General features: G+C 41.7%; 1 protein-coding gene across 5 annotated transcripts in view; it reads right to left on the reverse strand.

The window, feature by feature from the left end:
• TMEM135 (transmembrane protein 135) overlaps positions 1–25430 on the reverse strand; it is a 364077-nt gene that overhangs the window by 14173 nt on the left and 324474 nt on the right. The gene's annotated exons all lie outside the window — the stretch shown is intronic.

The following is a 25430-nucleotide window of genomic DNA, read 5'->3' on the forward strand; positions in this document are numbered from 1 at the left end:
TTCAAGTTTTCTATTTCTTCTTGTTTCAGTTTTGGTAGTTTATATGTTTCTAGGAATGTATCCATTTCTTCTAGGTTGTCCAACTTGTTGGCATACTTTTTTATAATATTCTCTTTTAATTGTTTGTGTTTCTGTGGTGTTGGTTGTGATCTCTCATTTGTGATTTTATTTATTTGGATCCTTTTTCTTCTCTTTTTGATAAGTCTGGCTAGAGGTGTATCAATTTTATTAATTTTCTCAAAGAAGCAGCTCCTGGTTTCATTGATCTGTTCTATTGTTTTTTTTAGTTTCTATTCATTTATTTCTGGTCTAATCTTTATTATTTCCCTTCTTCTGCTGGAAGCTGGATTTAGGCTTCATTTGTTGTTCTTTTTCTAGCTCCTTTGGTGTAAGTTTAGGTTGTTTATTTGATATTTTTCTTGCTTCTTGAAGTAGACCTGTATTACTACATACTTCTCTCTAGAACCACTTTTGCTGCATTCCAAAGATTTTTGAACCATTGTGTTTTCATTTGCATTTGTTTCCATGAATTTTTTATTTCTTCTTTGATTTCCTCGTTGACCCATTCATTGTTTAATAGCATGTTGTTTAACCTCTATGTGTTTGTGGTCTTTCCATAATTTTTCTTGTGGTAAACTTCTAGTTTCATAGCATTGTGGTCAGAAAATGTGCATGGTTTGACTGCAATCCTTTTGTATTTGTTGAGGTTTGATTTGTGACCTAATATATAATCTATTCTGAAGAATCTACCATGTGCAATTACTGTTAAAATGTCTATACTATCCAAAGCAATTTACACACTTAATACAATCCCTATCAAAATACCAACAGCATTTTTCACAGAGCTAGAACAAACAATCCTAAAATTTGTATGGAACCACAAAAGACCTTGAAGAGTCAAAGGAATCTTGAAAAAGAAAAGCTGAAGGCATCACAATTCCAGACTTCAAGTTACATTACAAAGCTGCAGTAATCAGAGGCACCTGGGTGGCTCAGTCAATTAAGTGTCCAATTTTGGCTGAGGTCATGATCTCATGGTGTGTGAGCTTAGGCCCTGAATCAGGCTCTGTGCTGACAGCTCAGAGCCTAGAGACTGCTTCAGATTCAGTGTCTCCCTCTCTCTCTGCCCCTCCCTGCTCACATTCTGTCTCTCAAAACTAAAATAAAATAAAATTTAATTTTTTTTTAAAAAGCTGTAGTAGTCAAAACAGTGTGGTACTGGCACAAAAGCAGACACAGAGAGCAAATAAACTATAGATAACCCAGAAATTAACCCACAACTATACAGTCAATTAATCTTCAACAAAGAAGGACAGAATATCCAAGAAGAAAACAACAACCTCTTCAACAAATGGTGTTGGGAAAACTGGACAGCCACATGGAAAAGAATGAAACTGGACCACTTTCTTACACCATAAACAAAAATAAATTCAAAATGTATTAAAGACCTAAATGCGAGACTTGGAACCATAAAAATTCTAGAAAAGAACACCGTAACCTCTTTGACATTGGCCGTAGCAACTTTTTCCTAGATATGTCTCCTGAAGCAAGATAACAAAAGCAAAAATGAACTACTAGGACTTCATCCTTCATCCTGTAAAAAGCTTCTACACAGCAAAGAAAACAATCAACAAACCTAAAAGGCAGCCTACAGGATGGAGAAGATATGTGAAAATGACATATCCAATAAAGGGTTAGTATCCAAAATATGTGAGGAATGAATATGACTCAAAACCCAAAAAATGAAAATCCAATTAAAAAATGGGCAGAAGACCTGAATAGACATTTTTTCCAAGGAAGACATTTAGATGGCCAACAGACACATGAAATGATGCTCAATATCACTAATCCTTAGGGAAATGCAAATTAAAACTACAATGAGCTATCTCATCACTCCTGTCAGAATGGTTAAAATCAGCAATACAAGAAACAACAGATGTTGGTGAGGATGTGGAGAAAAAGGTACACTCTTGCACTCTTGGTGGGAATGCAAACTGGTGCAGCAACTCTGGAAAACAGTATGGAGGCTCCTCAAAAACTTAAAAATAGAACTACCCTAAGATCCAGCAATTGCACTAGTAGGTATTTACCCAAAGGATAAAAAAATACTGATGCAATGGGATACATGGACCTCTATGTTTACAGCAGCATTATCTCAATAGCCAAATTATGGAATGAGCTCAGTGTCCATCAACTGATGAATGGATAAAAAAGAGGTGATATATACATACAGCAGAATATTACTCAGCCATAAAAAGGAGTGAAATCTTGCCATTTGCCATAACATGGGTAGAGCTAGAGAGTATGATGCTAAGCAAAGTAAGTCAGAGTAAGACACATACCATATGATTTCATTCATATGAGGAATTTAAAACAAAACAAATGAGTAAATGGAAAAAAGAATAAACTGAGGGACAGACCCTTAACTATAGAGAACAAACTGATTGTTACCAGAGTGCAAGGGGTGAGGGAATGGGTTAAATAGATGATGGGGATTAAGGAGTGCACTTGTCCTGATAAGTACAGGATGATGTCTGGAAGTGTTGAATCACTGTGTTGTACACCCGAAGCTAATATTACACAGCAGGTTAACTGACAGGAATTTAAATGAAAACTTAAAAAAAAAATACTTCAATGACTCACTGTGTCTTTCAGGGCACTCCATTTTATGAACTTAAGTGAATTTCCTCACTTCAGTGAGTAAACTAAGTGTCAGAGAGGTACTTCCTGCCTTACCCAAAATGGTTAATCAAGTCAGGATTAAGCCTGAAAGAATCCAGATCTCTATCCCCCAGTTTATCACCCCTTCCACTGTCAGCCAGGCTGCAGAATCACATCTCCTATGATTATTTTACAGTGATCTGTGTTCTGACATTCCCAGTCATGCACAGTTCCCAATTAGAACATACACTCAATTCCAAGAGCTAGTCACTCTTATTCAGCTATCCCAGCTATCTCCTAGCCATTACATACAGAACAACAGAGGTTTGTTCCTTTGATACAATTATGTGAAAACCTACAAAGAGACTTGAGAAACTGGACTAAGCTACCATGAGATGCTCATTAACTCTGGTTAGGCTCTCGCCTGCCTCTGTCATGCTGCGTCACCTACACTTCCGCATTCCCAGTTTGAGCAAGGCATGAAATAACGGGCAGTTTTAAGAAAGATAATGGGGACAAGAGGCATCTAAACCTCAGTGCTCATGACTTAAGGCTGCCTTGATCCATGTCAGAACACCCCTCCCCCTTCACTTGCCATTCATCAAGGTTCCAGGCTGCTGCTGCAGTAGAAGTGTTGTGGGAACACTGTCCTTTTTCCTTGGCATTTATTCATTCACTAACCACATTTTTATTGGGTGTCTGCTCTGGTTCAGGCAGTGCTAGCGTATACAGCAGCGAGCAAGAGAGTCATAGTCCCTGGCAAAGATTAAGGGCAAGACTCTGGTGAAAGTTCACAGTGTGCACATGTGAAGGTGGAGCACGGTGGGTGAGAAAAACTGCCTCACTCACAGCAACATGCCCTCCTTAGCATAACCATGGTCTGCCTGACAAACCTAGGCTCTGAAATAATGGATCAGAATAGGCTGCTGCCTTGGAGCAGAAAACTCCCTATCATGAAAGATGTTCAAGTGTAAAGTGATTGGCCACAGGTAGAGGATTTAAGCTACAAGCCTGATTTTAGATGGAAAGTCCTCTACGATTTCTGCCCTTTCCCACTTTGCAATGCCTGATAAAATTCTGCTCTTCCTCCATCAGGAACAGGTTCACACATCCTGCCATGAGTCATATTTATCCTGATACCTCTCAACAGTGTCTGTTATCTCCACTCTGGGCTGCTCTAGCATGCTGGTCTGTTCACTACTGTTTCCCTTGCACTGTTTCCCAGGAGTGCCTGGAGCATAATTTTTTTTTTTTTTTTTTTTTTTTTTTTATTCACAAACCTATCTCTTCCACCAGGGAGTGGATGGTGTTTCTCTTACCAGCAAATTCTGGTGCACTGTAAGTGCTCAACCTGTTTTGTTAAAGGAATGAATCCAAAGCTTCACCATAAAACCAATCCTACCCTCTCTAATCTGTGGCTGATGGTCCTCAACCTCCTCACATGCCCCAAACACACCAAGGTCAACCTCACTTTCTGATCTTAGCATATGCTGTTGGTCCTACCTACAATGAATGCCCTCAGCTTTCATTCTTTCAATGACGATTTTTTGAAAGCTTACTGTGTGACAGGCCCGGTGACAAATACAGACAAAACACTTTCTCCTCTCACATGGAGTGTACATTCTAGAGGAGAGTCAAGTAAGCAAGCAAATAACTGGATTGGCATGAGAAGTGAGGATTCAAGGATACACAGGGCACTGTGGGAGCCCACATTTGCTCCTAGCCCCATCTCATGGAATCAGAAAACTGTTACCAGAGGAGGTGGCAATGTTGCCAATTCCTGAAGGAGCAGCAAAGAAAGACTTGGATTCAAGCTCTTCTCAGCATTTTTCCTACCTTGAGGCCCACCTCCTCCAGAAAACCACTGCCCCCTTCCCTGGCACTTTAGCTCTCACTGAGCACTCTCTTCATTTTATCCCTGCATCAATGTCATCTATGACTGTGGTTCCAGTAAGGAACTGATTCAGATGGTTATTTAAGGGGTTCCTGGGAGGTTCAATCAGTCAAGCATCTGACTCTTGATTTCAGCTCAGGTCATGATCTCATGGTCATGAGTTCAAGCCCCTTATTGGGCCCCATGCTCATGGTGCAGAACCTGCTTGGGATTCTCTCTCTCCCTCTCTCTCTGACCCTCTCCTGCTTGCATGCTCTCTCTCTCTCTCTCTCTCTCTCTCTCTCTCTCTCTCAAAATATTAAATAAACACTTAAAAACAGAAATAGATGTTTAAAAAACATGAGGGAACACAAAGCACAGATTTCTGGGTCTATCCTCACATACCCTAATTTGATAGAAACATATAGTTTCTGTGGGCTCCCCAGGTGAATCTAGTGTCTACCCAGGCTTTGGAGTTACTATGGTACACATTCCTTTTAGTATATTCTACATTGAGCTATGTTTATTTTCTAAGGAGATGTTAACACTATTTTCTCACCTCTGTTAGAATCTTTTTGATCTTGAAATTGACATAAATTCTGTCATATCCACTGTCAACCTTATTTCCAACATATTGCTGCCATAAAAGAGGCACTCAATAAATAGTTTAAGTCAATGAAGAACATATATGCATAAGAGCCAGAAAGAATAGAAAAAGATAGACATTTGCCCTTTGAGACTAAAATTCATACCGTATCAGTGAATGATTTTGATATACGACATTTATATGGTACTTTGCAATTTAAAACCTGTCTTCCCAGATGATTTTGTAGATGATCCAGCTACCCCATGGGGTGGGTAGGCAGGAATATTATTTTTACAATTTATAAATTAGCAAATTTAGGCTCTGAGACAGTAAGAGATTTGCTCAGATTCAAGAAAGAATCAAAACCCAGTCTTAAAAAAATACAAAAATCTCCTTTGCATTTCTTTCCCACCCATCACCTGTACAAAGAATATTTTTTTTAAAAAGGAAGGTAAAACATTATCTTCCTAGCTTAGATGGAGGGTGAAAATATTGGGGGTGGAATAAATCTCATGTAAGGGATATGTTTATCCATCGGCTAGCCAGTAATGAATTTGTGGGTACCAAGGAATCATTCCAGTCTGGTAGGAAGATAAATGTTTGCATTTGACAGGAAAAAAAGATGACTATGGCAGATAAAGGCCCAGGAGTCTCCAGAAGATTTTGTCATTGTCCTCTGTGACACGATATCTGAAATGATTAATGGAAACTTTTTGTACAGTGATAGTTAATCTCTGAGTTTGGGGAGTTAAATTTAAACATTCAAACAGTGAAAAAAATTTCCCATCAAAGGCAAGATCTTGGGCTCACAGACAATATGGAAATGGAAGAAATTTGGAGAGCTCAACAAAGTTACAGGGAAATGTGGACAACCATGCCTCAACTTATCCAGCTGCTGGTTCTAGGACTTTCTTTTGGGGAGGATTGGTCAGATTATCAACTCCTTACGGGATATTCTCTCCCTGGAAGATGGCTGCAAACTGGGCTTTTGACTTAGGTGGAAACAGTGTTCCCTTCTGCTGGAATAGCAATGGACAGAGATACCCTTAAGCTTCACAAACTTGCTTATCATCACAAGCTTGCTCAATCATTTTCATGCAAAACAAAATGTGATACTGCTTGGGAACCTTGAGTCAATCAGAGGGTCTTGAAGACAGAAAACGCTGTCAAGTAAGCAAGCATACATACTTCAAGCCCTGGGGCCCCTCCCCTTCTCCTTCAGAGTCACAACAAACTTAAACAGAGATGGTGTGCACCCCACACATTGACAATGGAAGCACACTGTTTCCACGCCCACGCCCTGTTCCCAAGACCATCCTCAGCATCTCCCTCCTCCTCACTCGGCATCAGCTGAGCAGTAAATTGTGTCAGCTGGCTCCCTTCTCTTCCTTCTCATGGCCACAACTCTCGCTTTTGTTTGGAGTGTTTCTGTTGGGTGGAAAGGCGGTGACCACCACTGGAACCTCCAGAGTGGTTTTCCTCCTTTTGGGTTTTCTCTCCTTTTCCTCCTCTAACCTCCTGCCTGAGTCATTCTCCTAAAGCAACCATGGCCAGTTGCTTCTCTGCTTCAAATGCATCAAGAGCCCTTTCTTGTTATGGAGGCGGGGCGGGGGTAGGGGTGGCACGGAGAGAGAGATCCGGAGGTACACAAGTTGCTTGCATGTCTTTAAAGTACTTCTTGATCTGAGCCCAGACTGCCTGTTTAAACTTCCTTTCCATCTACCCACCCCCCCCTCCCCTTCAAACCCACCATGGACCCTCAGGGCCCTATCACCATTCACCATCCCTCCTGTCCACTCTTGTGGTCCACATCAGGTCTTTATTCCTGATGTTCTTCTTGCCAGATCCGCCCTTTCCTTCTCTCCACTCCTCACCTCTGTGTTTCTCAAGGCACAGCTCAGGAGTTCCTGTGCTATGACATCTTCCCAGAGCTACCCCCTCGTGGTTGCTGGTTCTTGACTCGGGTGTTCACATAGGCTTCTGTTTACACTTATGTCTTGGAATGTGGCATTTTGCATGTATTTTAGTTAGTGTGTATGTGGGGTTTTTTTCCCCTCACAAGATCCTTGAGTATAGTTCATGTATTTTTCGTCTGTTTTACTATAGTGCCTAGTAGGGAACAAATGCTTATTAAATTAGTAATTGTGGAACTGCATGGAACTGAACTGAAAAAACATTAACTGATTTTAATTGAAGACCCTTTTGAACCACTAGAAATAAGCTTATCATTCCTTTAATCTATTGCTTTAGCAAACTCAATCTCTCAAGATCAATTCAAGCACAAAGGAAGAAACTAAAAACATAATCCTGCTATGCAGAAATAATCCTATTTTGCATTTTAAAGCTAAAATGGTCCTACAACTAACTCTGGTCCCTAAAGCCCTGTATTAGACTTCCTAATTCCCACTGATGGAGACCCTCCTCCTTTCCCCTTCCTCCCTTCTCTCTAAACCTGATTTTCATGGTCATTCATTGCTTTCTTTCTTTTTTCATACTCACACGACCCAAGTTCACAACCCTAAATGCTATTGTCTAGATTTGCCCACTTCTGGACTTTACATAAATGTATTCATACATTACACACTCATTTTGCTCAGTATTATGTTTTGAAAGCTCATCATGTTGTTCTGTATAGCTATAGTTTACTCATTCTCATTGTTGTACTATATTTCATTTAACTCTCAATGGACATTTAAGTTGCTTCCAAGTTCTACCTATTTAATGTTGCTATGAACATTTTTGCACACATCTCTTGGTGCATGGGTCCACACCTTTCTGCTGGGTACACACCTAGGGTATGTACTTAGGGTAGACTTGCTGAATATTTGCAATAAAAGTACAGAGTAACTTCCATCAATAGGGTAACAGTCCTTAAAGGAGATAAATATATGTCATATAAGGTGATACATGCTGTCAAAGAGGACATGTGACCACACAAGATATCATGGAGACCCAAAGATGAACATCACATATTAGCCAGAATGTGAAACAGTGGTAACTCTTATCCAATACTGGTGGGAGTAAAAATTGGTATATCATTTTGAAATTATTTTGACATTATCTAATAATGCTACAGATATGCACATTCCCATGACCCAGAAATTTTCTCTGCCTGATATATTGCTAGACTACATTTCCCAGCCTCTCTTGAAACTGGAGAGAGAAGGCACACAACTGAGTTCTGGCTTTAGGAGTACAAGTAAGTAGGAATATTTGCCATTTCCAGGACCAGTCCATAAAAACCTGACACATATTATGCTCTGTGCTCTCTCCTCCAAGCCAGTGACTGTGAATACCAAGTACTTGACAAATTTAATTGCACAAAAGCTTATAAAAAGAAGGAAGTTTTAAGCAGTGTGGTTGCACTCACTGCACTCAAGAAATGCGCATAACTAGCCCAGGCCGTTTTGGCATTACTTTTGATTACTGGAATGTGATTATCTATCTACTACAACACTGTAGGATTGGACTACATGCATAATAGTTCCAAAAGAAGTAGAGATCAGTCAATACATTTTTAGTGAAAAATTATGTGTCAGACTCTGAGCTTGGTGCTGAAGAAACAAAATTGAATATGACATAGGCCCTGCCATCAAGATGCTCAAATACTAGTGGAAAGGACAGAAAAGTGACCAACTGAATGCCCTAGAGTGGGGTGGGTGCTCTCGTAGAAGTGGAGGCGGGGGGCAGGGAACTAGCCTTCTTCCACCTTGTGGCCCAGCCACCTTCTCAGGGGAGATGGTAAGGACAAAAGTACACAAGGGTTTAGGAAAAAGTTAGGGAGAGAAGAAAGGAATAGAGTAGAAGGAGAGACTTGTTAGAGCCATAAAGAAAAATTAATATTGGCCTAGGAAAAAAAGGGGAGAGGACGAAAGAGATGAGAAGGACCTTCCTGACAAAGAAAACAGTGCATAAAGATGCAGACCAAGAGAAAGGGTGGTGGGTGCATCATGCAATTTACAAGGACAGCAGAAACTCTTTTACAGACCTTGCTTAACCAACTGGTTGGTTTAGCTGTTATTCTCCATTCCTGTAAAATATATGGAGTGATGCCCACGGTACCCAGATGCCCACAGCTAGTCAGCTTCCTCCTCATGTGTCTGCTCATGCTGTGTCCCCCAGTTGAGTTGTGTGCTACAGAGAATCTGTCTTGTCTGTACCTACATCTGTGCAATCCAGTTGTACTTGATATTGTCATTAAATCATTTCATTAAATCCTAGGTAAAATTAGGAACTTCCGGAATGAAAAGAAAGAGAGTTGTTTTTTCTATGGAAACTAAATACTTGGGGAAAACTTGATAAAGTTATAAGAGAAACATCTGTAAAATAAACAGGAAGAAAACATAAATATCCAAAGGATGATAAGCTTAAGTTGATTGATTTTCAAGTATCCTTAGGATCTTAGTCTACCTTAAAGGAATCAATACTAGAAATTGCCAACAATGCAGTAAGGATGTGTGGCTTGTGCAAGGAAGATAATACGTAATTTCAATAGTGGAACATGATCAAGGAAAAAGAGACTCTGAATTCCTGTCTGGGATGAGGTGAAGGGAGGACAACCTCAGGGCAGCTGCTCAGCGTCCCAGGACGCAGCCCTAAAGAGCCTTCCTCTGCCCACATTCCCTCCAACGGCTTTCATTTCCTATGCCTGACATTTCCCCCCATCTTTCAGGTCAGGACTGTCTGTCTGCAGAGAACCCGGCCTTCAGCCATCATGAGAGCAATGGCTCCCCACTGTCACTGTCAGGAGCACCGTGAAAATGGTATAGGTTAATTTTCATAGCAGTCTTGCAGGGTAGGGGTTCAACCCCCCCAATTTGCTGGTGAGACAACTGAAACTCAGATGAGACGATCTTGACAGATCTCTCCAGCTGTAACTGCTCTTTGTAAATGATCTGTGTGTTCAAGATGCATTGCTCATTCCTAAAGAGCTCATTCCTAAAGACAGTTCCTTTTTGAACTGTCAACCTATTACAATTAAGTGATTAATAAATAATCATTATTATTACAAAAAAATCGCTGACATTTCTTGAGAATTTATTAGGTGTCAAAGCAAATGCAAAAACCTGCATTATTTCACTTCATCCCACAATAATCCTTCCGTGGAAGATATTATCATGACCCCACTTTATAGACCAGAAAGCTAAGGCTTAGAGGGTTAAAAATCCAGGTTGGTTTGTCTCAGATACTGGCTCCCCAGCCTCAGGTAAAATGCTGCCTCCCTGACTCCTCCCAATGTATGTTTGCAGATGCCTCTCTTGAGTCATACTGTGATCATTCTTTCCTTTGTTTCTCAAGTTTACAAAACTCACTCAGTATTGGAGAGTCCTGGCGGGTTATAATTAGTCACAACAGCTTGTCAATTGGTCCAAAAGTGGCTTGTCATCATTTCCCCTCACCTCCAGCACCAAGGACCTTACCATCTGCCACCCAGCAAGGATGAGATTGCTCTCTCGCTTGAGGGAATGAATCGATGGAAGTTTTCACTTCAAAGAAACTGGGCTCAGAGAAGATTCAGGCCACCTTGTGGCCTTGAAAAGCCTGGCTGCTCAGCATCTATCTGCCAGCATCTGGGGCTTCATTTACCTGGAAGCAGGCAATGAAATGGCATCTCCAAGACCCCAGTGCACTCAGTGAGGGTGTACCCTCCAGTCTTGAGGGTAGAGCCCATTATCCATCCAGGCTAGGAGTCACATCAGCAAAGTCCTGGCAGATGCTCCATCAGCCAGAATGATTGTGCCAGGGAGACTCAGAGCAGTGAAAATACAACCTCTTGTCCCCAGGACTCAAATCTGTTACTGGTAGGAAAGGGTTTAAGGCTGGAGAGGTAAGAGGGGCACTTGGATGGTTCAGTCAGTTAGGCTTCTGAATTCATTTCAGGTCACGATCTCGTGGTCTGTGAGTTCTAGCCCCGCGTCAGGTTCTGTGCTGACAGCTCAGAGCCTGGAGCCTGCTTTGGATTCTATGTCTCCCTCTCTCTCTGTTCCTGCCTGCTCACACTCCATCTCTCTCTCTCTCTCTCTCTCTCTCTCTCTCAAAAATAAAAATTAAAAAAATATTTTTAAACGCTGTAGAGGTAAGAATCATGACATCAAGTCTGGGGCCATGAGGCTGGAAGGGACCTTTGTCATCATCAAATCCAACCCTGTTGTTTTGCAGATGGCAAAGTTCTCGCTTCCTGTCACCTTCTGAACCCATAGCTAATCTTTAGATCTCAGATCAGATGTTGTCAGCCTTCTTCAGGAAACCTTCCCTAACTCTCTCTAAATTAGATAGGATCTCCTGATGCACACAACCTTAGTCCCTGCACTCTTCCTAACATGGCTTATCTTTTTGTCTACATACCAACCTCTTTGTTAGACTTGGAGTTAGTCCTGCTCACAGGATATAGCCCTGGTCCTTGTAATAGCACCAGCAAATACTTGTCCAATGATTGGGAAGCAACCCACTCATTTTGTCCAGGGGAGCTGGGACTTCAGACTCAGTAAGTGAGGTTGAGTCACAGCCTCCTCTTTCATTCAAAATCAGGGCTTCTACTTCCCTCCTGCACACAACTGAAGTCCTCACAAAACCTCTACCTGCCCAAAGATCCCAAGGTGTCCTGTGTGGCCTCTCCTGGGTTGACAGTCTCTTCCCTAGGTCTCTCTCCTTCTCCTCTCCATTCTTGGAATGCCCTCAGTCCATATTGCACAGTCTCATGGAGTCTCAAAAATGAATCTTCAGAGGGTCTCAGTAACTGATAACAAATGTTGCCTTCCAGGAGTGTTTCCACAATAACAGAAAAGTTGTAGAGATACAATATGATGCTTTAATTAATCTCTAACTATGCTCTGTTCTTCAGTTTATTGCCCTTTGCGACCTTGACAATTTGAACTTATTTTGTAGAATGTCCTCCAGTTCAAGTTTACCTGATGCTTCTTCCTAATTATTTTTAGAATCAACCTTCTTTGTCAGAAATACCACAGATGTGGTGTTTGTCTTTCTTTGTAGACCATTTCAGGAGACACAGAATGTTGGCGATCATGTAATCATATGTACACTTCTGGTATATGTTTTCAGAACTCTTCACCCAGGATGGAGTGGTAGTTTTCACCCCACAGTGCAGCCCCAGCACAATGTTGTGACTGCCCAGAACCACACAATAAGAAGGACTGTCAATACTCTGTGGAAAAGAGGGCCATGATCGGCCAGTATTGTCTGCCTCGAATACAAGTCACCAGAGAGGTGGAGCCCACATCATAAATGTGCTTTCCCTACTCTAACTCATTCAGCCTTTTTAAGTATAAATTATTTTAATGTTTATTTATTTTTGAGAGAGAGAGACAGAGACAGAGTGCGAGCTGGGGAAGGGCAGAGAGAGGGGGAGACACAGATTCCTAAGCAGGGTCCAGACTCTGAGCTGTCAGCGCAGAGCCTGACGCAGGGCTCAAACTCACAGATCACGCGAGATCATGACCTGAGCTGAAGTCGAACACTTAACCAACTGAACCACCGAGGCGCCCCTCATTCAGTCTTGATAGAAAACCTGAGGGGTAGGCAGGCCAGGAATCCATATCTACCCTTTGCAGGTTTTATTTGAGAAAGCCACAGGCAGAGATCCAGACTGGGTTGATTGAAGGTGGGTAGAAAGCAGTGACATATTTATGCACCTAACAAAGAGGGCGCCCTTGGACGGGGGTGAGGAATGTTTTTGAATTTCACTTCACACTCACCAAAACCTTTTTTCAAGGGGTGAATCTCATCAACAAGGATAAATGACCTTCCATATCCCCGCTGTGAATAAGCTTTTAAGGAAACGTATGATTTTAATTAAAATGAGAAAATTTGGGTGAGTTGCTAAGAAACAAGACCCTATCTGTGGCCGTAGGAGCTCATGCCAATAACTTCTGGTTATAGATGGGTTTCCTTGGAAACAATTCACAGGCATTCTCAAGTATTAATGCTGAGCAAGAATAAAGTCATCTAACAGATGTAGATGAAGGCAGTAAAAAAGAATTGCTAATTGAGCAAACTGGCCAACAGAAAAGGTAAAATATGCCAGTAAAAATGATACTCAAATGCAATAACCTTCTCTCAATGTGTTCCCTGTTATGTTTCATTCTGTTTTTTTTTTTTTTTCCTTTATAAGTTTATAGGGAAATAATTCAAATAGTAAGGAAGGGACTAAAGTGAGAGTAGAGCTATCCTTTTCATCCTCCACTCCAGGGTTCTTCCTAGAAGTAGCCACTATCAACTGCTTCTCAGGTGTCCTGTGAGATATTTTCTTCTCAGGCACAAACATGGATATGTATAGTTTTATTTCATACAAATGAAAATTGTATATCCCCTTCACAGAGACTTGCAATTCTTTTTCTCTCACAAGATGTCTTAAAAGGCTTTCCATGTCAGGATATAGAGACCTGCCTCATTCTCCTTGACACCCGCCCTCCAGCCCGGACAACACTGAAGAGAATGCTCACAACCATTCTCTAATATTGGCTTATAGTGTTTCCATTGTTTGGCTATCGCAAACAATGCCGTTATGAATGCCCTGCGTCTATCTCCACAGCATTAGGGTAAATTCCTAAAAATAAAATAGTTAAGTCAAATTTCATACATCTAATTTCTCACTTTTGCCAAAATCACCCTCCAAATACATAACACCAATTTATTCTACCACCGACAACCTAGAAGGCTTCCTATTTCTGGCCCCCATTCCTGCCCCTGAGCAACATGGAGTATCATGGAATCTAAAAGGTCTATGGCAATCTGATTAGGAGAAAATAATACCTTACTTTTTACATTTAGCATCTTTTATTTTGAATGGTATTATGCATCCTTTCATATGCCTGTTGTCCATTTACATTTCTCTCTTTATTGACTGCCTGTTTGCAGCCTTTTGCTCACATTTGCATTGAGTTCTCTTTTCCTTACAGATGCCTAAGTACCCTTTGCTTACCAAGAAAATGAGCTCTTTATGTTTCCAAATATTTGTTTGCCTTTTCCCTTGAACAGAGGGGTCAGTTCTGCTGGCTTCACAGGGCTGTGCTAAGACTGGGTGAGATAATGGCATATGTGAAAGCGTTTTTTACTGATGCAAAGCCCTACCTGGTGTATATATTTTTATTACTATTATCATTTTGTTCATATTCTCAAAGCAGGAGAATCTGGTGGAAAAAGCACACCATTTGGAATCTGAAGAAAGCATCTGAGATCCTGGCTCCTGCCACTACTTGCTGAGGTAGACCGAGCAGATGAATGGCCCGACTTCACAGCCTCCCTCTTCCTGTGCCTACAGCCCTGCAACCCACAGTCCCCTCCCCCAGCCTCTGGCCTCAGCAGGGTGACTTGGTTTGCCTGTGCAGCACTAGCAAGCTCAAAGCCTGGACTTGAAAAAGTGCTCCCTCATTTCTGCTTCCTCTGTCGCTTCTGTGCCATCGCTGTGAAGACATAATCGTGTTATCCTGAGAAGAGAGACCATGTGGAACAGAGTTCCTCTCAGCCAAGACTCCAGGCATGTGGACGAGTCCAGCCAAGATCGGCAAGGTCATTCAGCTCCCTATAAACTCATGAGCAGCGATAAGCCACTGATGAGGGGGTTGTGGATCTGCTCTGCCGTAAGAGCTAGCTGGTATACTATTTGTGTAATTAAGCTCACTGCATCTCAGTTGTCAAATTTATAAATTAGGGATCACATCAACTTCATAGGGCTATTATGGGCATAAAATTTCACTTATCCTAGTATTGATGACAGCCCAGTTCTTAATACCAGGGAGGAAACTCAACTACACGTAGTGTTTGGGAAAGTGGTGCAAGGCATATCAGTGGTTATATGTGCAGCCCCATGAAATAAAGGGATTGCTACAGCATGCATTTATCACTAAGATCTTCTGCTAAAACGTCCAGGTCTACCAGAGTTGCTTAAAAGTACATGTTTAAGGAAGTGGCTTGACCTCTCTGGGTTTCCCACAGTCTCCTCCATCTCCCCACTGCTTTCCAACCTGACACATTCTCTCAACTCTTGGACTTAATCTGGGTTTGCAAACATTTGTCTTCATGTTTTTGTTCATAAATCCAAGCCCTCCCCAACCCCCCAGCTCTCCACCTCAGTGTATCCCTCAAACTTCTATTACAGTAATAATTCTAAAATACAGGCTTGCTTTTGCAATGGGGTACTTAGCCCTCCACAGCTTGCCCTAGCCATGAGGAAGAAATGTACTCCTCAATGCAAGGACCCCACATCCTGTCTGACCTGTCTGGCTTCTTCCCTGGTCATTGTCATTGCCTGTGTCAGCTTGCATGTTGTCACACAGCTCTCAGGAAGTGCCTGCTTAGAGTCTCTGGGCCATCAGACATGCCATCTTCTCTGCCCTGCAGTACCCTCTCCATAACCTTGGATGTCTTGCCAATTTCACCCCCTAAGAAGCTTTTTCCAATCCAGAGTTGCTCAAGCTCAGTGCTATTGACATTGAGGCCAGATAAGTCTTTGCTGTGGGGTGCTTTCCTATGTATTACTGGATATTCAGGAGAATCCTTCCCTGTCCTCTCCCCACTTGATTCTAGTATCACCCCCTCCCAACTTGTGACAACCAAAACGGTCTCCGGACATTACCAGATATCTCCTCTGGACAAAATCATCCCCAGTTGAAAACCAATGCTCTAAGCCTACTCTTGGTCCTACCTCCAAAGGCAGATTTAATGCTCACTGCCTTCCTGGGCCTAATTATACTGAAGCACTTTATGCTATAAGGTACATGTCTCTTACCAGCCTGTCTTTCCCATTAAAACTGACACAAAAATGGTGCCTTTATGCTTATATTCCTAGGTCTTTTCCCAGGTTCTAGAACAGGGAAGGTGTTCAATGAATATTATTAAAGATAAATAGAATAGCAATGTAAAAAATGAGCAACTATGGTTCCCAAACCTGGCTGTAAATTACAGTCACCTGGGGGATGTTTTTAAAGTACAATTCCTATATATAAGCCCAGACTCTTGAGTCAGTACCTCAGGGAGCAAAAACCAAGGAATGTTTACTGTTTAAACTCTGAAGTGATTTTAACGCAGCCCTTCCACAGGGAAAGCTGATCCAGAAGACAAATGGAAGTGACCAACATTTACCATCTCTGCAGACTATCTGATAATGATTTCCATGACAGAAAAAAAAAAGATAAAATATTCCTCCAGAGAAAAGTAAATTGTTGTTTTATAAGGTGAGTGAAGAAGTCTCCAAGAAGCTTCCAGAAGAGACTAAGAGGACCTCTACATGTAGTCAGAGGGACCCTCCAATCAGGATGACAAGTAGCATTTATGAAAACATTCCCTTCTGAGGCAAAACATTTTTCCTATTCCCATGGCCTTCCCATGGCCAGTGGAGCCCTGCTCTTTAAACTCCATGGACCATGCATGGCTCTTCGCTCTGGTAGCCTGCTCATTCTCAGCAGCCTTTCCTTCCAACAGAACTCAGAGGAACTTTGTGGCATCAGCTTGCCCCGGGAGAACGGGATGAGGGCCTGGGTTAACTCAGAGCAATTTATTATAAAAGTATGCACCAGGGGCGCCTGGGTGGCGCAGTCGGTTAAGCGTCCGACTTCAGCCAGGTCACGATCTCGCGGTCCGTGAGTTCGAGCCCCGCGTCAGGCTCTGGGCTGATGGCTCGGAGCCTGGAGCCTGTTTCCGATTCTGTGTCTCCCTCTCTCTCTGCCCCTCCCCCGTTCATGCTCTGTCTCTCTCTGTCCCAAAAATAAATAAAAAACGTTGAAAAAAAATTAAAAAAAATAAATAAATAAAAAAAAATAAAAGTATGCACCATACAAAGCAATGCTGAAAATATATTTCACACTAATAGAGTTGTGCCTGGTGAAAATTGCTTTGTGAGAGGCTATGGAGGCCAGGTCTGAAGGAATGACTGATAGCCAGAAATTCATCGGGAGGCAGGGCAGTGGGGTGGAACTGGGTTGGGAAGTTGACAGGCTTGAAAAGAACATCCTCATTCACTCATCCCTGACAGGCTATGAGTACATGTTAATGGGGTAGGCCATCTGAGCGTGCAGGAAGTTCTCTCTCTCTCCCACTGGGGGGACCAGCCATCTCTGGAATCTTTAATGATGTTATCCATTCTGAAAGCTATGGCTCTGTCAGAATGCTTTTCAGTCCAGGATGTCTGTATTAGTTTGCTAGGACTGCCATAACAAAGTACCACAGGCTGGATGGCTTAAACAACAGAAACCATTGTCTCACAGTTCTGGAGGCTGCAGTTGGAGACCTAGGTGTTGGCAGGGTTGGCTCCTTCTGAAGGCTGTGAGAGGAGGGTCTGGTCTCTCCTTGGATAGATGGCCATCTTCTCCCTATGACTATTCACATCATCTTCCCTCCTCATGGGTCTGCCTCCAAATTTCCCCTTTTCACAAATGATATGGGATTAGCACCCATCCTAATGTTCTCAATTTAACTTGATTACCTCTGAAAAGACCCTATATAAGGCCACATTCTGAGGCACTGGAAGTTAGATCTTGTATATGTGAACTGGGGAGAGGCTGACATGCTTCAACACACAACAATATCTGACCCTACCAACCTACCCGCCCCCATCTCACATCCTGGGCATGCCCAGCTGCTCTTGTCTTCTCCCTTCCTCCAGGTCCCTCAACTGTTTCTCTGTGGCATCTTGAGGAACCTTGGGAATCCACCTCATCCCACCAAAACAAATTGTGATAAACTAGAACCATCATGTGCTCTTGGAGAAAACAGACCTGGGTTTAAATATTGGTTCTGAGCTATAACAGCCTTGTGCCTAGAACAAGTTGCTTATCTGTTCTCAGCCCCAGAATCCTCATTTTATAGAACAGGTGCCTGACGAGCCATATCTTTAAATTACTAGTCATCTCTGTATCTGGAAGTGAAAGCCAGGAGTTGCCCAGAAGCAAATTCTGTTCTTGTTGAGGAAGCATTAATTAAAGTGGCCTTCCTGAGTTTCCAAGTAGAAAGGAGTAGTCAACACCTATTTCTCTTGGGGAAGAGTATATGGAACCTTTTGTGGCCTGTCAAAATCAGATCCTTAACCATAACTCAGGGTATGATCTCTGAGAAGGAAGTGAGCATATTTTCCTAAGGCCAGGAAGGATACTTAGTATAAAAGTCTAGAAACTGCACTCCCTCCTTTTAGGTATAAAGCAGGAATTCTCAAACTACCAGTAGTAAATGATATTAAAAAAAAAAAAATTCCCAATCCATCAGAGATGCATATTTTAGAAAATGCAATGAAAATGTATTATTTAAAAAATTAAACAAAAATAAAACGCATGTCATTATTTTCTATTATGAGATTCAACAGAATTTAATAATAACTATCCAAATTGCCATACAATGTTTCTAGATGCTTGCTGTCAATTTCCAAATGCATGTTTTTACAGGCTAGTTACAAAAAGTCCATGGACAGGTCCCTGTCCAGACACCACATGTGAATTAACACCGGTTTAAGGTAGAACAAGGGAGTCTTCAGCCCCCATTAGAATCAACAGAAGACATCTATCTGTGGTGGTGGGTGATTAGGGTTGTAATATTAAGAATGCAATATTCAGCTTCAGACATTCAAGTAAATTTTTTGTCATCTACAGCAAGAAAACCAACTTGAAAGTCAAGCTTTGTCAAGAGAAGGAAAGAGTAGTAAAGTTGTCTCTTTCCACCCTTAAAACATTAAAAGCAAATAATCCAACTAAAAAATGTAGAGGACCTGAATAGACATTTTCCCAATGAAGTCATACAGATGGACAACAGCCACATGAAAAGATGCTCAACATCATAACCATCAGGAAAATTCAGATCGAAACCATAGTGAGGTATCACCTTATACCTGTCAGAATTCATAGAATCAGAAAGACAAAAATAGCAAGTTTGGTGAGGAAGTGGAGAAAAAGGAACCCTTATGTACTGTAGGTAGGAATGTATATTGCTGTAATCACTATGAAAAAGAGTATGGGAGTTCCTCAAAAACTTAAAAATACAAATACCATATGATCCAGTAATTCCATTTCTGGGTATTTACCTAAAGAAAGCAAAAGCATTAATTTGAAAAGATATATGCACCTCTGTTTATTGCAGCATTATTTACAATAGCCAAGATATGGAAACAAACTAAGTGTCCATCAATAGATAAATGGATAAAGAGGATGTGGTATACATATTCAATAGAATAATACTGAGCTATAAAAAGTAGTGAGACCTTGCCATTTGCAACAACAAATGGGGTATTATGCTAAGTAAAATAAGCCAGACAGAGAAAGACAAACACATATGATTTCACTTACATATGGAATTTAAAAAAAAAAATGAACAAACAGACGAAGCAGAAATAGACTCATAAGTTCAGGGAACAAACTAATGTTGCCAGAGGGGAGGGTGGTGGGGGGGTGATAAGCAAAATGGGTGAAAGGTTGTGGGAGAGACAGGCTTCCAGTAATGGAATAGATAAGTTATGGGGATAAAAAGTATAGCAAAGGAAATATGCTTTAAAAATCAAGATGCAAATAAGAAAGATCAATTTTGCTTTATGTCCAGAGTAAGGAGAAAGTGGTCCACTTCTCAGGGAAGTGTGAACATTATTATTAATATTTAAGATCACAGTGTTAATAGAAATAACATATTCCAGGGACACCTGGGTGGCTCAGTTAGTTAAGCATCCAACTTCGGCTCAGGTCATGATCTCGCGGTCCGTGAGTTCGAGCCCCGCGTCGGGCTCTGTGCTGACAGCTCAGAGCCTGGAGCCTGTTTCAGATTCTGTGTCTCCCTCTCTCTCTGACCCTCCCCTGTTCATACTCTGTCTCTCTCTGTCTCAAAAATAAATAAACATTTTTTAAAAATTTTAAAAAAGAAATAACATATTCCATATGTATAATGACTAACAGCGTCCAAAGTGCTTTCACAAATGATGTACATTTACATCTCACTTCCCCTAAAGTCATATTTTATCCCCATCTTATAGACAAGGAAACTGAGGCAAGATTAGACTCAGGGCACTATTATCTTTCCCAGACATGGAAGGAAGGTGAGGTGTATTTTAAAGAGTCCCTGTGGGAGAATACTTGTGCAGATTACACTTGGGAGTGGAGCAAAGGAGTAACTGGTGTGAGTAAGGGAGACATCTCATCCTTGTCAGAAGTCAGATGCCCTCATCATCATCATGAACCAGCATTTGGTTGGCCCTATCATGTCCCAAACAAATGGAGACAATGGGAGGTAAGACAGAGTCCCTGCCCTCAAAGACCTTACAACCTGCTGTGTGATTTCAGGCAAGTCACTGAGCCTCAGTTTTCTCAATGGCAGATTAGGATAACAAAACCATCTACCTCAGTGTGTTGTGAGGATTTAATATAAAATGCACATAAACTATTTAGCACGGTGCATGGTGCACAGTAAATGTCCCCTATTTCCAACCAATCCTATACGAATTAGCCAAATAGAGATCTGTCGGCTAATTTGAATGACTAGCACACCATTTTGCCTCTAGTCATTTCTATATACTTTGTCTTTCAAATACCTTTCATTTTCAAAATCCCTAAAGAATTCTATCTACTGTGAAATTAAATAACCAACCATCAACTGAAGAAGATTCTACAGAAGAACCCATCCTTGGAGCATCTTGATATTACATGTTTCCACCAAGCACTTTCAACAAATTCAGAGTAAGCTCTGTGTTCCATTCAGAACAGACTCTCCTGACCACTGCCCTTTGCCAGGAGTCTCTGTGTGAATTTCCTCCCAGCCCCTAGCTCAGGCTCCTCCCAGATTACATATGGTCCCCTTTGGTTCCATTGCCACAATCTTCTCAGCTAGGGGTGGGATGATCTCCTGTAAGGGACTGAGCCCCTGAGATGACTCTAATACTTCCCACCACTGCACCTACTAAGAATCATTTGCAATATAATGTTAATGTGAACTGTCAAATCAGTCCTTCAAATGGGGACAAAGACAATTGCTCTTGGCCCTGAGCTGGCATGGGGAAGGTTGCAGGTGCTGGGTGCATGCAGAGGAGGAGCGGCTTCTCCAGAGTGCTCCATCCCACCTCTACTTTCATTCTTAAAGCAGAGAAAGTATGACTCTGCTTGGACACATTCTCAAGCTTCCCCTCCTATTGTTTTGTTCCTCTTCAAGGTTGCCTTTGTGTCCACTGTAACATAATTCTACCCTGTTGAAGTTGGTTTGTCCTGCCATTAGGAAAGGAAGAATGAAGAGGAAAGACTTCTGAGCATCAGAAAACCTAGATGCTTGGCCTGTCTCTGGGACTAATTAGCTCTTTGGGCTGGTCCTTTTCATTCTCTGGGCTCAAAGAAGTTTAAACAGTGTGCTTCTATGATCATGTAGTCTGGCCCTTAACATAATCAGACTGGATGTGTGCATGTGTGTGTGTGTGTGCATGCACATACAAAATGGCAATAAGAACAGAAAATTTAACAAAGGCTTAATTATAAATACATTATTGTCAACTATAGGCACAATGTGCTTTTGACAGTCCATCCACTCCACCCTAGAGACCAGTAGTCCCATCATCATCACAGAGTCCTGACCTACCAGGGGATAGGAGGTCACAGATGACCTGGAAGGAGCTGGACATCTGGTAAGTCCTTCTTACACCACTAGGTGTCACTGTCCTACCTTAAACGCCCCTCGTCAAATTCTCAACCAGATTAACTGGAAACCCTCCCATGAACTTCTTGGTTCTTGGCACATGGATCCAATTTGCATCTACCTTTCTAGGCCCTTTTCCCCCTCTCCCAAAAAAGACTCAACACGACTATTTACAACACAACCTTACCTCCCTGCCTGACAGGTTTTTTGAATTGATCAGTGACATGGAATGTGAAGTGTACATCTGCCCAAGCTAATGGGCCTACCAGCTTTATTCATTCTCATTAAATCATGAATTTAATGAGCACCTGCTATGTTCCAGGTCCTGTGCTGGGAGCTAAAGATTCAAAGAATAAAGGCATATCCCATGCCCTCAAGAACTCACAGAAGACATGAAGACAGGAAAACAGGAAGAGCCCTTGGGTAGGCCTGCCTTGGGTAGGTAGGGAGGCTTCACAAGATTTGTCACAGCATTTGGGCTGAGACTTAAAAAATGTACAGGTCTTGTGCAATTCATAGGAACAGACCATTCTAGGCTGAAATCAACTTAGACCTAGTTACCTTGCATGGCAGAAAGAGAGGCCCCTACCCCATTTTCAATTTAACATACAGTCACAGTTGTCTGTCTCACCCTTGAGAGCAGAGATGTGACTTTTCATTTTTTTTTTTTGTATCCTCAAAACTGACCACAATGGAGAATAATATATTCTGAGTTTACGAATGTATGAACAACTTGCTAGCTAAGCTACTACAAAGACCATTCAATTTCAAAGAGGCCTTTTACAGAAGGGAAACTGAGGCACAGGCCCACCATTAGAAGAGCCATACATGCCTCCTTTCTCCTGAAGTGCACTCTGAAGAGCCTGTACCAGCTCAGTCTTTCTCTGGGTAATTGACTCTTCAGGCTGATCAAGCTTAGAGAATTTCCTATACTTTTTTTCCTTCCATAGATTGTCTCTACTTCCCTTTCAGGAACACTGCCTGGCGGCAGGGGTGGTGTAAGGAACTTGTGAAAACACAGAAGTTGAATCTAAGAGCAGTGCAGGTCATCCACAGGCTATTCTCACAATCTAGACCCCTTGGCCTTTAGCAGAAGTTAAATAACCCAATAATCTATACTGAGGCAATTTTTTTTTACTCCCAGAAAATCATTATCAAGTTTTTGCTTCTGCCAAAACTTATTAGGAGCTTTGATACCTGGAAGAGTACACACTAGAGGAAAGGTAGGGAATGGAATGTGCAAAACACAGGAAGGAAAAAGGGACCACAAGAATGAGTCTGGCTCTGACCAGGTGTTGTGAATATTGGCTGAGGAGAGCTTGGTTGGGACGTGGGAGGGAGGAGGTCAAAGTAGGTGAAAAGAAACTCTTCGGTCTGGCTCTGCCAAAATACTTCCACAGATAAGCCCCATTTCCAATGGAATGACATCCAAACTCCTTAGCCCAGCATTCATGACCACTCTGGTCTAGCCCTGACCTACATTTTCAACACTTGCTCCCACTAGTTTCCATTCTTTGCCCACACACCAGCGGAATGGTCCTGCCTAGCCTCACCAGAAAGGCCTGTTGGTTGCCAGCTACCTCTCAAACTTAGCTCTTGAGGTCTCCTCGTAGATCCATTTCATTCCACATCTACCTCTCCAGGTGGTCCATGCCCTCTCATACTACATTTACTTTCCTTCTTTAATTGTCAAATTTCTACTTAACCTATTTAAACTCCACATCATTCCGTTTGAAAGTCTTCCCTGATTCACCTCCTGCTTGAACTTTAGGACCCTCATCTTGCACACCGTGTACCTACAGTTATCATAGCTTTCTTTACCATGCCGAGAAATTATCAGTTTGCATGTCTCTGAATTCTGAGCATCTTAATGACAAGTGTCATGTCTCTTATTGTTACAGCACCATCTCTAGCATAAAGCTTAACACATAGTAAGTACTTAAGTAATATTTAAGCATAGAGTGCTAGGGCAGAGACTAAATAATATTCATCTTTGTGTCTCTAATCTCTAGATCATTGCTTGACGTGGAGAAAGACTTCAACAAGTTTGTGAAATTAATGAATCTACTACATGAAAAGAGGGTTAGTTGTCCATATTACAAGAGTTATTATGGTGGGGTGACCAGCTTATCCCAAGACAAGTACTGAAAGTCCCAAATCCCAGGAAATCCTTCAGTCCTGATCAAAACAGCTGGTCACCCTATGCTATGGCCACAACCCACTATGAGGATGGACCAGTAGCAGCTCTGCACATAAATTCATATTTATTTTTTCATTTATTTGTTTTGCCAACAAATATTTCCTGAATATATACACAAAGAACAAGACTCTAAAAATATAGTAATTTACAAACATGTGGATCCATTTTCTTACTTTTCTCAATTCACTAGTTAGAGCTAGTCATAACCTGGGACTATGCTTCACCTTGACCAACCTTGGCAGAATGAATAAAACTAACCCTCTCACTGAGCAGGATATGCTAAAGGATCCCGCTGAAAGGAAGAAACATCATGGTCTGCACTGGAGCCCAGGGATCTAGTTTTATTCAAGATAGTGGTGCCCTGGCTAGTTGGTTTATCTATAGAAGAGGAACTGATAGCAATACTGGAGCTTGTTTGAAGAGCTTTTGTGAAGAGCAAATGAAACCAAGACTCTGTAAGTTAAAAAGCAAGCAGCAAATACAAGCATCCTCAGTTTCACCAGCCTTTGAGGTGATTATAATTTTGACTTTACTACAAACTCCTGATGGTGGGTAAATTCTGTTGCCAGCTAATTGCAGGAAGTCAACCTTTTCCCAAAATCCTACTTCCCAAAAATTTGAGGGGAATTCCAAGGAATTCTTTATACTCTTATCTCAAGATCAGTGAATATGGCCACTCCATGCAGCAGCCAGTACTGCCCCAGATACCAATATTTCCACAGAGGGTCTATGCCAGCAGTGAATCTGTGTCCTGAATGCTACTACTGATATGGAACAGGCTGCTGCCCCTTGAAGCCAGGAGGAAATAGTTCTTTCAGTATTTTATGCAGATGACAGCAAAGGTTCCCACAGCAACAACGTTTCAGCCCAAAACCTCATGAGCATTAGTGACCCAATGCTTACCTTCCAGGATTTATATAAGCCAACATAGTAGATGGAATAGGGTAGGTGCTGACATCAGCTACCTCCATGTATCCAGAACCAGCTCTCCTTTCTGGCATTCAGGACTTTCCTGGGATCTGTTCACTCTGTCGCATATTTTCTTAGAGTGGTTGTTCTCAACTGGGGATGATTTTGCACCACCAACCCAGGGTACACTTGATCATCTCTGGAGACATTTTGGGTTGTCACAACTGGAAATGAAAGCTACTAATGGAATTAAGTGGGTAGAGGCTAGGGATGCTCTAAAACATCCTATAATGCATAAAGAAAAGCCCTCCACATGAAAGGTTAATAGTGCTGATATTGAGAAATTCTGTCTTTGAGTAATTTCTTTCTCAGGAATCCTGATGTTCCACCTTCTTATTTGGCCTCCATGGAAACCATTCTTGTGTATCAAACATGTTTCTTTGCATCTAACTCCAAGGTGGATGGATTTAAATCTTAGCCTCAGTCCTTGGTCCTTATGTAAATTATCAGATAAAAATAATTATGTATGAGGCTTTCTCTTAACTCTTTCACTCATAACATGTAAGCCCCGCAGCCCCTGCCCAGTTACATTATTATATTAA

Source organism: Panthera leo, chromosome D1 (assembly GCF_018350215.1).
Source record: "Panthera leo isolate Ple1 chromosome D1, P.leo_Ple1_pat1.1, whole genome shotgun sequence".
NCBI classification, from domain to species: Eukaryota; Metazoa; Chordata; class Mammalia; order Carnivora; family Felidae; genus Panthera; species Panthera leo.